The 4741-nt window shown below is 43.5% G+C and overlaps 1 pseudogene; it reads left to right on the top strand.

Annotated features, from left to right (window-relative positions):
• Positions 1-460: 460 nt before the first annotated feature.
• LOC119287083 overlaps positions 461-4741 on the top strand; it is a 6215-nt pseudogene continuing 1934 nt past the window's right edge.

Genomic DNA, 4741 nt, shown 5'->3' with positions numbered 1-4741 from the left:
CGCCGCTTAACGTTTCGTACGTGGTGGACCCAAATGCGCGTTGATGTTGACTTAACGTACAGTGATGGCACGCTTGGTGGTCCGTATCATCACCTTTCCTATGGATGGAGAAAGGTCAGCCGCAGTCAACGGCGCGCACGACCCCCTCATTCCGCACGGCCAAACGTGCCGCACCCCGTCCCATCACATCCCCACCGTCCGTGGAGACACGCGTCGACCGATCCACCGCGTCGCGGGCTTCTCTCTCCCATTTCCCTCGCCCTTCTTCCGCTCCTTCCCACCGAAGCCACCACCGCCCACCCCTAAACCCGACCCTCCGCCCGCTTCCAGACCCTTCTCGAGCTCGCTCCCGCCTCTCGCCATGGGGAAGGGGAAGAGCCGCCGCGGCGCAGGGGGAGGGGCGAGGGGGCCCGCGCCGGCGGCGAGCGCGAGGGACGTCCAGCGAGCCGCGGCGGCGCTCGCCCTCCACGGGTTCGAGGTCACCGACGTCGGTACGTGCCGCGCGCCGCGACCGACCCCCCTCTCTCTGTCCCGTTTCGCGCCGCCATTTCGGGCGAGATCCGCTCCGCGATCCTCCATCTCCCTGACGGCGGCGTGCGTTCCTGGTTTAATTTCCTGCTCGTCGCGCGCCCAGGTACCGGCGGCTGGTCGCCGCAGATGCAGTTCCTCCTCGCGTGCTCGCAAGGCGACCTGCGCCGGGCCAAGGGTACGATCCTCCTCCGTGATGGCGTTGTTCTGGATAGGGTTTTAGCCGTGGTTGGTTGCTACTTACAGTTGCAGTATATGATATGTAAGTTGATGGTGCTGCTATGTGCTATGTGATGGCCTGCTCGCTTTAGTTGATTGATTTTCCTCTTGTGGGGGTTGTTTTCTGTACATTTCACCATCCGTTTACTGAGCGTCTTGATCTTGTTTCATGCAACATTCTTGTCGGAAATTGGATCATGTATGAGGATGTGCCTTAGTTAACGTGGTTCTGTTGAAATCTGGGTCGCCCTGAAGCCTTGGTAAATGGCATGGACAAGGATGACAGGGAGTCGCTTGCATCTGTGAGGGTCGAGGGCTGTGGGGCGTTGCATTCCGCAGCAGGCGCGGGTGATATGGCCATCTGCAGGTACCTGGTGGAGCAGCTTGGATTTGATGTCGACTCGGATGCTAGCTCTGGTACGTACGCACGCCTCTCTGAAATACTAAATCAAATGCTCCAATGTTTCTTTCCAGTTCTTGTTTCTGGGAACCAAGCTACTGCTACTTAATACCATACGATGCAATTCGTAGATGGAATGTGAATTATTGGCATTAGGAATTTCCTTATTTGTTCATCTCTCATGCTCCGTCCATCTGCTCGTGCTAGGGCCAGTTAATTAAATTCTTACTGTTCAAAATTCAGAAGAAAAAAAAATCTTACTGTTCAGTTTATTACTTCGCTTCATATATTTTTGTTGCATAATATTAGATTATGATAGCGAGACCTGATGACTATAAGATTTCCTTCTAAACATGCTTGTGAATGCAGTATTAATTATACCATTTTGTTTATATGCACCTGCAAATGTGTGTGTCTGAGATTTCAGTCTTCAGTATTGCTTGTGATATGATGCTGAGGAAGTGCAGACAATGGCAGTAGATTTCTTAGGCCCAACCGGTTGCTATTTGACTAAAATTGCTTGATTGTAATTCTCTTGGCAGGTTCGACACCCTTGTCTTTCGCGGTGGCGCATGGGGAAATGACTGCTGCGAGGTATTTTCTTGAAAAAGGTGCTAATCCCAACACAAAAAGTTCCTCCACCGGCACGAAGCAGTAGCAACAGGTGTCTATTTCTTCACATTCTGCTCTGTAAAAGTTTGTTGCATATATATGATGTCATATTTCTCTGTTGAGTTGCTGTCCGATTGTGTTATGAGGTTGACCGTCCCAACTTTTATGATTGGGATGCAGCCCGGGAGTGATAATACAGAAGTGATGGTTCCACTACATGACTTCTTTAGAAAAAAAGTCCCAAAATGAATTTGTCCAGCAATTGAAAACCTTCTTGTCAACATGTTGTGAATACTGATAGGATATAACTATTTAAACGGTGTGGACGCCTCCTTTCTTGCTAGGCTGTGATGAAATTACACGACTGCTGCTATCGAAAGGAGCTAATGTTGAGGCACCTTCTCCTCATGGGACACCTCTAGTTGCCGCTGCAGCCCATGGGAAGTTCAATGCTATGAAGATTTTGCTGGAGCACCATGCAGATGTAATTAGTAAATTGATGTTCTTCCACTTGAGCTTACTTCTTTTTCTGCATAGCTCAAGTTTTGATGCGTATACAATCCCTAGAATCCTATTTGTTCAACATATATGGGACCTGGGAAGTGACTTGTATTTTTTCAAAATAAAATTGCAGCTGAACAAAGTCTCATGGGACTTTGGTACACCCCTGACCACAGCACTCTATGCTACTCCTGACAGAATGAATGAGTCCACTTGCTTAGAGTGCGTGAAACTTCTTGTCAAGGTGTGTGTGTGCAATTCACATTCTGCACATTTTGGTTGCTTGATGGAATCTCATGTCGGAAGATACTTTTTCATATTCTCCACGTGTTTTATGTTATATCTGTTCACCCACAGGCTGGCGCGGATGTCAATTGTACAATTCCTGAAACTCCATTGGCAATAGCAACTAACAATGGTTTAACCACATGCTTTAAATACTTGTTGGAGGTTGGCGCCAATATCAATGTTCCAGCTAACCAGGTGAATTATTTTTCTAATGTATGTTTGTTCTTAAACCTTGATACTTGATGCTCTAACACCATTGTTGTTATCTCTGGCACTTGTTGCATAAACTTGTCCTGGTGATGAATATTATGTGATGAATCATGGAAATCTTGGAGTGCACTCAAATCATATTTCTTGTTTACTGCTCCTTCAGTGCATATCGTAGTATTCAATATGTGAGGTTCAGTGACGTTGAGACAAAATCATGGAGAGAAAATCAGTTTAGAAGCCCCAGTAGTCCTATCCAAAAAGTAGGTGCTCACGATTTCCAGCACGGAGGTCATCTGGACGTAATGATCCTATTGCTTAGATCTGTTGCTGTTCCATTGTATCATTCATGACTTCACTTTTTAATATTTGCAATTTCATGTTTAGCTTAGTGTTAGAATTGTAGGCGCCCAATGATGTTACGTTTTTACTAGTTCCATGCGAAATTTTGGATCCAGACATATCACAAGCCCAAGAACTGTTTGCTTTTGCTCACACTAGTTGTCTGTCATGACATTATGTTATAGAGGAGATTGCATAAATTATATATCTTTGATTTTTGCAAAAATCTTCTCGTGTCATTTTTTTGCACTCACAGCCCCTGTATTTTCCTTTTTTGTATCCTCCATACACTGACCTGCTTGGGAAACCCCTCTCACACACACATATGGACATTGAAGTGATGGAAAACAATAGTGAAGGGTTATTGCAAACAAGAAACTGTCAGCTGGGAGTTTCCGATGTAGGAGTGACAAATGGGGACATTAATTTATGTGTTCGTTTTTCTTTTGGTATAAAGTATAAACTGGTATCAGCCTATCAGGTGTCTCTGGTTGCCAGAATTTGGATGGTTGGCGACAAGTCTATACAAGAAGACGCAATAATCAAACTCTACTCATCTCTTTGATGAATAGATAGAGCACTTTGATCCGCTTTCAAAAATAATAGTCAGAAAGCTAGATAGATAGTTTCCTAGATCCTTCCATTTTTGGGACATAACTATAGGATGGAAAGCTAGATATGAGATTTGATCCATCCATCAAAGTAGCCACACCTTTCTGATAAATGGGGGACATTTGGAATCATTTCATCGAGAACTGGGAAATTTACTCTGCATATTAAGAGTGGGTAATGTACAGAAGTAATTAGTATCCTTGTGTTAGAATGTCATCTTAGTTCTGTACAGTTAATATGTCATCAGCTGTTTCTATTAATAGGAGAAATAAGACAGGTTGCCTTGGTACAGTTTTGCAGCATCTTAATATAAGTTTTGTTTAATGATTTAGGTTAAGAAAAGTGACAGTGATAGCAAAGCTCCACTGAAATCAAGCAGTGCAAAAGCTGTTAGGGGGAAGAACTATGTTGCTGCATCAAGATTGTGTTCTGAGGTATATTGTTGTGCAATCATTTTCAATGGCCCTCTTACTGAACAAGCTGTTGGGAGAGAACTGTTATTTTATATTGCTAATACATCACAGTCATGGACATTAGATGAGAATATAGCACTTGGCATCCTATGAATGTACATGTTCCCACTACTGGTTACTGATTCCCACATCTAAGAACGCCTTGTTGTGCTTCTAAATAATTGACCTGTATAGCTGCATAGGGTCGGGAGTTAATATACCAGCAAATCCAAGTTACTGTTGATTTGTGTCTTGTGTTTTGACTAATCTTTATAACCACTTTTTAAGTGTATATCATTAATTTTTAACAATATTTCATTACTAATAAAGGAATGTATTTATTTTAACTGGTTCACTTGACTACTATCCTATTTTCGGCCAGGTTTCAGCTATTAACTTTGATCATTCTGAAGTTATAAAATTGAGCTGGGTTGGCTCCCTAGCTCACATGCACCCAGGTGAAAGTAAATTGAAAAAAATAGAAAAAAAACGAGGAAATCTAAATTTTTGTGTGAAGAACATGTTATAGCTGTGTACCTTTTTGTGATAAAAAAATGACATTTGAGTTTTTTTTTTTGTG

This window comes from Triticum dicoccoides, chromosome 4A (genome assembly GCF_002162155.2).
Source record: "Triticum dicoccoides isolate Atlit2015 ecotype Zavitan chromosome 4A, WEW_v2.0, whole genome shotgun sequence".
NCBI lineage: Eukaryota > Viridiplantae > Streptophyta > Magnoliopsida > Poales > Poaceae > Triticum > Triticum dicoccoides.
This window is presented reverse-complemented; position numbering and strand designations above follow the sequence as displayed.